This window comes from Periplaneta americana, chromosome 6, assembly GCF_040183065.1.
Source record: "Periplaneta americana isolate PAMFEO1 chromosome 6, P.americana_PAMFEO1_priV1, whole genome shotgun sequence".
Lineage (NCBI taxonomy): Eukaryota > Metazoa > Arthropoda > Insecta > Blattodea > Blattidae > Periplaneta > Periplaneta americana.
The window spans coordinates 10,383,713-10,395,000 of record NC_091122.1 but is presented as its reverse complement, the minus strand read 5'-3'; positions in this window follow the sequence as shown (position 1 = coordinate 10,395,000).

Genomic DNA, 11,288 nt, shown 5'->3' with positions numbered 1-11,288 from the left:
CTAAATTTGGTTTTTACTGTTTTCATTGTTGAAAATAATTTTTCACAAACATAAGTTGTAGCGAACATGGCTTCAACAGAGCAAGCGAAAGAACGAAGCTTCGGATATTTATTTTTGGCAAAGATTTGAAAAGTTCAACATTTGTCAAGTCCTTACATCTAGCTTTCATTTGACATCACATTGTAAATCTGTGAGTTTAAATTGAAGATCTAACCGCATTATTCGTACATCTGCTGAAAAAGCATCGATGTACAGAGATAATAATAATAATAATAATAATAATAATAATAATATAATAACAACAACACACCTTTTAATGTTTCATCAGTAACATGTAGTATAATGTCGTTTTGTGTTATACAACCGTTTTCCTCGTAATACTTGTGAACAAATCATACATTTAATATTCTCATCATATTGGCAGCAAAAAATGCGTCCTCCCATCCTACCTGAAACTTTCGTTTTTGTAGAGGTACATGGTTTCGAGAGAGACATTGCGATGATACGCCACTCGCAGGTCAGAGACAAATACAAATGGATCGGAGTTTGACTCCAGTGAGTGAGAGGGTGGGGGTTGGGGGAGGTAGAAAGCACAGCTATCATTGCGAGCCACAATTTGCTCGTGAGTCGCATTTTCGCCACCGCTGATTTACAGAATTCAAGTCGTACTGTATGTTTAGCTTACTTTTTAACCCGTCCTACATTCTGTGTTTCCATCCGCTTATCTCCTTACTTTTTGTTTGTTTGACTATTTATTCGTGGATTGCAATGTCTTAAACAAAGGAAAAATCCTCTACTTCTTGTTGCAGTAGCTTAGAAAATAAACTGTATGTGCAATTGTCCTAGAACCGGGCAAGACTTGATTTCTGGATCCTACTACCCTGATTTCATGCTTTTCTGGCAAATGTTAGAGGATAGCTCCATCAGGAAAAGCATGACGACTTCCTTCGATATCCATCCCCTCTTCCAGATCTAGGGAGTCCGTAATCATTTCGACGTCCTGCAGCATGTGTAATCCGCTGAGTGAATCGCCACATAAAGATACATGGAGCCCTAAGCACAAAATAGTGATATCTTCGCTGTAATGATTTTCTTTAAATCGGGGTCACGATGTGTTGGCAAACTGCGGCCCACGAGTCGAGTGTAGCTTTTGGTTATGCTTGCCAAGTTTGGGTGAAGCACTCCAAAGATTAAAGTCTACTTACATATGAGCTATTCCACCTCAAATCGACCGAAATATAGAGAAAATTGACCTTACAATTTCTAAATACAATGAAACTTTTTTTGTACGTAGAGAACTGTGATACAATGCTTTGTGCAAAGTTTGAGGCATCAGAACTTTATACTGTTTAAATTTAAATTATTTAAATTTATCCAATTTTCATAAAATTAGCAACTTTAAACTGTTGTAGCTCCGAAACCCTTTCACCCAATGATCAAAATCATGGTTTATTTTGATGCTGAGAAATTAAACTTTATATTAACATGTAAACAGATTATCTTACTTTTGAGGGAAATGGAGAAATTCAGATTTTTCCTCATTAAGACGCCTTTGCCACGGAAAAAAATATTTTAAAAATGTATAGTTAGATTCCCATTGAAAGTACAAATAAACATATTTTTTACTAACGGTATGTTGATAAGAGAGTACTGAAAATATCAAATAAAGAAAATAAATAGTACGCGCGGGAACTAACCAGCTGACTGTGAGGCGGGAGCTAGCCGAGACAAGCAAGGCCATGAGACAAACACGTGATGTTTCGTCTAGTAGCGCATAGCTGGGCTAGCTTTATCACAAGTTTTCATAAACACAGGAGTCAAATGACGCCCAACGCTCACTTATCTTCAGCTCTCGGCCAGTGCGTGCGGTACTGCGCCGTTCAAGTCCAGGCGTGTGAAAATAATCTATTTAATACCCTCGAAACTTATTGCCATACTTCTAAGCAAACAACGCCGAATCCTTCTTAATAATGCAAGTTTTTTTCTCAGTATTTTTTTACATTTTTACAAATTGGCAAAAAGCCTAAAAGTAAGTAAAATCAGATAATCTGCTGTCTCTCTGTATACAATAAAAATAAGGATTACTTCTTAACATAACTACCAAATGTCAGTTTGAAAATGAGCTCTCGTTTAATGTTCTGCAGTAAATGGTTCCAGAGTTCTGAGCGCTGAAAGAGGCTTGTTTTTATAAATACGCTAAATTTGTCGCTCAAGAATACGAAAACCGTTTGACTTTCGATAGTATATTTTTGAAAATCCATTCTCCTCAGCACCTTGTATAAATAGAGAAAAAATTAGAGTATAAAAAATGCGAGGTGTTTTACTGATCGATTTCATATGGAACAGTCACGAAGATTGAGTTGTGAGTGTGCTAGGAACAAAAGACTGTGCCGGTACTATTTCGCATTGTCTGTAATGGGGCGATATTAGCGATCCTAGTGGACAGCAACTATCTATGGATGCATATTTACAACGTATTGAGCTTCGCGACTTTATATACTAGACTGTGATAAAACTATCAACGTTTTTCGCCTGTAAGTTTTGGGTCACTGAAGGACACAAAAGACGGTAACAATCAAACAAATGCAATAATTTTCATTGTTACAATTAATTACGTAGTCTGCCGAGTTGTGTGGCAGCGCGTCTGACTCTGGACTAGCCGACCCGGGTTCGATTCCCGGCGGGGTTAGAAATTTTCATGTAAAATTTCTATCTCAGGTCTAGGAGAGATGACGGTGCACAACTTCTAATCACTAAATTGTGCATCAATACACCTGGTTAAATCCCAAATCTGTCCGCAGTACATATGAAGAGAAGGCATATGTAAGGTGTTCAGAAGGCAACATGATTAACTGCTTTTGCAAAGATTTTGAGATATTCAAGGTTAAAGTTAAATATACACAATTAATTCTTTGATATAGTCGAGAACAATACTGCATTCTGTGGGCTTTTTATTGAACTATGGAGTTCATAACTTTGACCACTGAAAATATGGTCAATTTAGTACATTCCTAACTTAGAAACTCTGAAATAACCAAAAGTGGAGTTAATCATGTTGACTTCTGAACACCTCATGTCACTGTTGATAGTGATTCGTCCGTCGGATGGCGTCCCCTTTGGTGCTATTCGACAGGACTAGGCTACGTGCCGGCACCGGGTTTCCTCTTCTCCCTTCCCCATCTTCATCATCATTCTCACCCATTTCCTACACTACACTTACACGAACACTTACACATACACATAACTCTTGTCCACATCTGTGGAGTAACCGTTAGCGCGTCTGGTCGTGAAACCAGGTGGCCCTGGTTCGATTCCCGGTCAGGACAAGTTACCTGGTTTAGGTTTTTCCGGGGTTTTCCCTCAACCCAATATGAGCAAATGCTGGGTAACTTTCGGTGCTGGATCCCGGATTCATTTCACCGGCATTATCATCTTCATCTCATTCAGACGCTAAATAACCTAAGATGTTGATAAAGCGTCGTAAAATAACCTACCGAAAAAAGACATAACTATTGAAAGATACACATTATGCATAACATGGCTCGCCGAAGTCCTGCCATCTATCCACAGTATGCGGTGGTTAAAAGAGATGTATTCATAATTGACCATGTCTTGTAGTTATGGTGATGTTTTGTTGATTCATGATGTTTCAATATTGTAACTGATATTAGTGTTGTTTTTGCTTTACTGAATTGCATAACACAAAGTTGGCACTAATACAGAATGGGGGAACCATACACAAACAGTGAAATGACGGATATGATCTTGATCTTGATCTTTTTAACCACAAAACAACACCGACTGTTAATTCCGATTTTAGCCACGGATAATTGGTAGACTAGCTTTGAAATAAAGCAATGTTACCATATCTTGATAAGAATGCAGTATAGACTATACATGTATATGACGAAATATGTTTGTTTTTGTGTACAGAATACTCTGCAATACTTTATAGTCCATGATTACGACTCTTTCTGCATATTAACGATTTATTAACAATATTGACTCTTAACCCTAGTTCGATTAATTAAAATGTGTCTCAGTGAAACTTACAGCAGAGTCCCTATAGGCCAGTTTCTATCTGATGCTTTTCCAATTCACTGCGGGCTAAAGCAGGGAGATGCACTATCACCTTTACTTTTTAACTTCGCTCTAGAATATACTTACTTACTTACAAATGGCTTTTAAGGAACCCGAAGGTTCATTGCCGCCCTCACATAAGCCCGCCATCGGTCCCTATCCTGTGCAAGATTAAGCCAGTCTCTATCTTCATACCCCACCTCCCTCAAATCCATTTTAATATTATCCTCCCATCTACGTCTCGCCCTCCCTAAAGATCTTTTTCCCTCCGGTCTCCCAACTAACACTCTATATGCATTTCTGGGTTCGCCCATACGTGCTACATGCCCTGCATTCGCTCTAGAATATGCCATTAGGAAAGTCCAGGATAACAGAGAGGGTTTGGAATTGAACGGGATACATCAGCTTCTTGTCTATGCGGATGACCTGAATATGTTAGCAGAAAATCCACAAACGATTAGGGAAAACGCGGAAATTCTACTTGAAGCAAGTAAAGCGATAGGGTTGGAAGTAAATCCCGAAAAGACTAAGTATATGATCATGTCTCGTGACCAGAATATTGTACGAAATGGAAATATAAGAATTGGAGATTTATTCTTCGAAGAGGTGGAAAAATTCAAATATCTTGGAGCAACAGTAACAAATATAAATGACACTCGGGAGGAAATTAAACGCAGAATAAATATGGGAAATGCCTGTTATTATTCGGTTGAGAAACTTTTGTCATCTAGTCTAATGTCAAAAAATCTGAAAGTTAGAATTTATAAAACAGTTACATTACCGGTTGTTCTGTATGGTTGTGAAACTTGGACTCTCACTTTGAGAGAGGAACAGAGATTGAGGGTTTTTGAGAATAAAGTTTGGGGCTAAAAGGGATGAAGTTACAGGAGAATGGAGAAAGTTACACAACACAGAACTGCACGCATTGTATTCTTCACCTGACATAATTAGGAACATTAAATCCAGACGTTTGAAATGGGCAGGGCATGTAGCACGTATGGGCGAATCCAGAAATGCATATAGAGTGTTAGTTGGAAGACCAGAGGGGAAAAGATCTTTGGGGAGGCCGAGACGTAGATGGGAAGATAATATTAAAATGGATTTGAGGGAGGTGGGATGTGATGGTAGAGACTGGATTAATCTTGCTCAGGATAGGGACCAATGGCGGGCTTATGTGAGGGCGGCAATGAACCTCCGGATTCCTTAAAAGCCAGTAAGTAAGTATTGACTCTTAACCTGTCTGGCCTCTGACAAACAAAGCAGAAAACAAAGTTTAAAAAGACTCGACAAGCCAAAAATTGAAGGATATCAAATACTAGCTTCTGGATTGCTACTTAGAATAAAACAAATGTATGAGACATTATGAGATCATGAGGATAGCTTGGGGACATTGTTCCCACGACGGAATTTCAATCAAAAACCCTCATACAGTCAATCGTAGGTCATTCAGCTAATGATGTGTCTGATCCAAAGACTGATGTTTAAGGTTTTATATTCTGAACATACGAGCAAATGCTGGGTAACTTTCGGTGCTGGACCCCGGACTCATTTCACCGGCATTATCACCTTCATTTCATTCAGACGCTAAATAACCTAGATGTTGATACAGCGTCGTAAAATAACCCAATAAAAATATATTGTGAACATCTAAATCTGGGCTGTAGGGAGATTGCTTTCTAACATAATTTATAGTCTTCCATGTCCCAGAAAGCGGAACTTTTGGAACAATTGAAGATTTTTAACGGTCTCAACAAGTTAAGACGCTCTAAATTCCTGGATCTTGCATGCTCTGGATCCACGTTCGATGCCATTAGCGGCTCAGCAGCATCTGCGGTACACCCCTGCCTTTTGTGTCAGTTTCCACGGAGATCGGAACACTTGATTCTCATCCCTACGGCTGTTTGCAAACAGACTCCTGCAGATGAGGGGAGAGACGATGTTTGATTGAGACTTCCCGCCGGGGATCGAAATCAGATGAGAACCATTCAGAAGGAGAGCGGAGCTCGAATACCGGCAGATCCTTACAGAAATATGATTGAAGAAATTGAGGAGAAGGGAGGGGATTTTATTTGAGAATCTATGACTTCCTTATTCTGACTTTAAACGTTGGATAACTGCACAAACCAATTTCATTAAACACCAGTACATTATCCGGCTGTATTTTTGCCTACGTGTCTGTCTGTCTCTCTGTCCGTCTATCTAATGTCCTGTCTTGTCTTATCTTAACTTGTCTTATTTTGTCTAGTCTAGCCTGGTCTATTATAATATTGTCTTTATGTTTGTCTTCACTTGTCTCCGTTTCTCTTTGTCTCTGATTGCCTATCTTTGATTTTATTTCTGTGCTTCTCTGATTGTGTATCTTTGTCTGAATGCATGTTTGTCTTTGTGTAATTGTCTGCCTTCATCTGTCTCATTGTCTGTCTGTCTTTGTCTGCCTGATTGTCTCTCTATCTTTGTCTGCCCGATTGTCTGTCTGTCTTTGTCTGATTGTCTTTCTCTACTTCATTGTCTGTCTGTCTTTGCCTGCTGATTATCTGTCTTTGTCTTATGTTGGTCTGTCTTTGCCTGATTGTCTTTCTCTACTTCATTGTCTGTCTGTCTTTGCCTGCTGATTATCTGTCTTTGTCTTATGTTGGTCTGTCTTTGCCTGATTGTCTTTCTCTACTTCATTGTCTGTCTGTCTTTGCCTGCTGATTATCTGTCTTTGTCTTATGTTGGTCTGTCTTTGCCTGATTGTCTTTCTCTACTTCATTGTCTGTCTGTCTTTGCCTGCTGATTATCTGTCTTTGTCTTATGTTGGTCTGTCTTTGCCTGATTGTCTTTCTCTACTTCATTGTCTCTCTGTCTTTGCCTGCTGATTATCTGTCTTTTTTTTAGTAGATTATTTTACGACGCTTTATCAACATCTAGGTTATTTAGCGTCTGAATGAGGTGAAGGTGATAATGCCGGTGAAATGAGTCCGGGGTCCAACACCGAAAGTTACCCAGCATTTGCTCATATTGGGTTGAGGGAAAACCCCGGAAAAAATCTCAACCAGGTAACTTGCCCCGACCGGAAATCGAACCCGGGCCACCTGGTTTCGCGGCTAGACGTGCTAACCGTTACTCCACAGGTGTGGACATTATCTGTCTTTCTTTGTCTTATGTTGGTCTGTCTTTGCCTGATTGTCTTTCTCTACTTCATTGTCTGTCTTTTCCTGCTGATTATCTGTCTTTGTCTTATGTTGGTCTGTCTTTGCCTGATTGTCTTTCTCTACTTCATTGTCTATCTGTCTTTGCCTGCTGATTATCTGTCTTTGTCGCACGTTGGTCTGTCTTTGCCTGATTGTCTTTCTCTACCTCATTGTCTGTCTGTCTTTGTCTGCCTGATTATCTGTCTTTGTCTTATGTTGGTCTGTCTTTGACTGATTGTCTGTCTTTGTCTACCTCATTGTCTGTCTGTCTTTGATTGTTTTCTGCCTTTGATTATGTGTCTGTCTTTACCTAATTGCCTGTCTTTGTCTACTTGTCTGTCATCCTTGATTGTATGTTTGTCTTTGTCTTATATTAGTCTATCTTTGTGTGATTGTTTTTGTCTGTCTGTTTTCTCTGCGTAATTGAATGTCTTTGTAGCTATCTGATTGTGTGTCTATATTGGTCTGTCTGCTTGTCTTTGTCTGATTCTATGTTTCTTCTCATGTGAATGTGTGTGTCTGTCTTTACCTGTTTGTGTCCATTTTTTTGTCTGACTGTTTTTATATGTGATTGTTTTTCTTTGTATAATTGTCTGTGCACTTGAAGAGGTCTTTTTTATTTATAGGAACTTTTTAACTTCGGTGATGAAATTAGAATTTCATTAATTGCTAAATAAAAACCTAATTTGTTAGCCAATGTGGCCTATTAAGATTTCGTTTATGAATTAGTCAATAAGACCGAAGGAATAGGTACAGTATATGCCGGTCCTCTCAACACGGAGCTATCAAATCGGAGATTCCTATGAAGTGACTTGCAGAACTGTCCTCTGAAGATTTATTTTATTTTAGTAGGTTATTTTACGACGCTTTATCAACAGCTCACGTCATTTAGCGTCTGAATGATATGAAGGTGATAATGCTGGTGAAATGAGTCCGGGGTCCAGCACCGAAAGTTACCCAGCATTTGCTCGTATTGGGTTGAGGTAAAACCCCGGAAAAAGCTCAACCAGGTAACTTTCCCCGACCGGGAATCGAACTCGGGCCACCTGGTTTCGCGGCCAGACGCGCTAACCGTTACTCCACAGGTGTGGACTCCTCTGAAGAGGTAGGCAGTCATGAACTGATGAACTCTCTCGTTACACGATCCAAGTTATATCACGCCGGTTTACTATTGTACAGAAATAAGCTAGGAGGAAGAAAACTGTGTGTACGCAAGACGAATTGCAACTTCGCATGTTGTGGAAAGTGGCCAGTAATAGGTCCATGAGGAGACGTGAACAATGAAATGATTTAAGGTTATAGGTGGGGGCGCCATAAAGCAGACATTTTAACAGCCGAATCGCGTCATGCGTGCGTAAGCAAAGCCTCCGATGTGCGCTCGTAGGAAAAATAAAAATATTTCCGAGGACTGAGGAAGGAAGTGCGCTCGTTGCTATGTGGGAGGTAAATCAAACAGCTTTGTTTTTATGTTACTACTGTCTAACAGACGCGTGAAGAAAAGTGCTTTCTGGAGCGTGGCACACGCGCTACCCGTTGCAGGGGTCTTTGGACTGATTAATAATGCCCAGGATGACCAACAAACAAAATTATTTGGCACTAGGTTCTGGCTGATATGTACAGTAGTGGCAAAAAAAAACCGGACCGACCCTTGTAGCTGATTTCAGAGCCTTGTTCACTCCAGAGCACGATAGACTGGTAACTAAGACTTTCGTGGTTCGAATCCTGCCTGGGAAGGAAACTTTTTTTTGTTCCTTACTCAAATTTATTCCCAATACTTTTCGATTGCAGCGATATTTTACTACTTAACATGAATTTTACCAGCAATCGAAAAGTATTGGGAATACATTTGAATAAGGAACAAAACAAAGTTTCCTTCCCAGGCAGGATTCGAACCACGAAAGTCTTAGTTACCAGTCTATCGTGCTCTGGAGTGAACAAGGCTCTGAAATCAGCTACAAGGGTCAGTCCGGTTTTTTTTGTCACTACTGTACATCTAGCCTATTATAAGGCAGTGCATCTCACTTGACGAAATGTGTCAGAGGAAAAACAATTATTGTTTGTATATATCAGAATAAATACGGGAAATGCCTGTTATTATTCTGTTGAGAAGCTTTTGTCATCCATTCTCCTGTCAAAAAATCTGAAAGTTAGAATTTATAAAACAGTTATATTACCGGTTGTTCTGTATGGTTGTGAAACTTGGACTCTCACTCTGAGAGAGGAACATAAGTTAAGGATGTTTGAGAATAAAGTTCTTAGAAAAAATATTTGGGGCTAAGAGGGATGAAGTTACAGGAGAATGGAGAAAGTTACACAACACAGAACTGCACGCATTGTATTCTTCACCTGACATAATTAGGAACATTAAATCCAGACGTTTGAGATGGGCAGGACATGTAGCGCGTATGGGCGAATCCAGAACTGCATATAGAGTGTTAGTTGGGAGACCGGAGGGAAAAAGACCTTTGGGGAGGCCGAGACGTAGATGGGAGGTTAGTATTAAAATGGATTTGAGGGAGGTGGGATATGATAATAGAGACTGGATTAATCTTGCTCAGGATAGGGACCGATGGCGGGCTGATGTGAGGGCGGCAATGAACCTCCATGTACCTTAAAAGCCAGTACGTAATTATTATTATTATTATTATTATTATTATTATTATTATTATTATTATTATTATTATCATGATTACTATTATTATTACTAGACTATTATTATTACTATTATTATTGTTATTATTATTATCATCATGATTACTATTATTATTATTATTATTATCATGATTAGGGCACTATTATTATTACCATTATTATTATCATGATTACTATTATTATTATTATTATTATTATTATTATTATTATTATTATTATCATGATTACTACTATTATTATTGTCATTATTACTACTATTATTATTATTATTATTATTACTACTACTACTTTATTATCATAATGATTATTATTATTATTATCATGATTACTACTACTACTATTATTATTATTATTATTATTATTTTCATGATTACTATTATTATTATTATCATGATTACTATCATTATTATTATTATTATTATTATCATGATTACTACTGTTATTATTGTCATTATTACTATTATTATTATTATTATTATTATTATTATTACTATTATTACTACTACTACTATTATTATCATGATTATTATTATTATCGTGATTACTATTACTATTATTATTATTATTATTATTATTATTATTATTATTATTATTATTATTGCACATTTTCCTGCTAGATGGGCAGCACTTGTTCCGCTCTATGTTTCGCTTCCTCCCCATCGTATGACAGGGATCGGCATTCGCTCCAGGTGATGGAAGAGAATCACAGGAGAGTCCCAGGCCACACCCGTGTTAATTTTTTATTCTGTTATTCAAGAGTGTGTTTGATGCAATAAAGAAGAATTCGATGGATGCGGTTCGTGACGGGAATCCTGTTGCTTCACGGTATCAGAGAGCGATATGCGAGGAATTTGTGATGCGCTCCACACAGGATGAAATAGCCGCGCTCAAAAGAAACCTTGAAGTCGGGTTATGCAACCTGCGCTGCACGACTCCAGTCTTTAAACGAGTGTTGAAACTTTTACCGCAACTACTTCAGTATTGACTTTCCGCTCTGCTGTACAGAGTTCAAATTCTGACGATAGCAAGCAGGGTTTGTGGTGGGTGAATGGAGGCGATGATGGAAGTTTCCCGGGGTTGGTGAGTTATGGATTTCAACCCTCTCGCTCCTAAAGCCACTGCGCTGTCTTACGACAATCGAGGACCCCAGTTCAGATCTCGGAAATGGCAGAGTTGTGTTTGTAGTGGACACAGCCAAGGTTTTAAGTGCTCTTGTCAGGGTTTTCCCGTTTTTCCTTCGTCATTCCACCAACATTATCCACAATTTATTTTTCATTATCATCTCTGTTTCGAAAAATAGGTCACCACTTGAGTTTATGTGGCGTCGAAGCTGTCGTCCGACACAATACAGAGTGGAAGTACAGGTTCTACTTGCACCGCCAT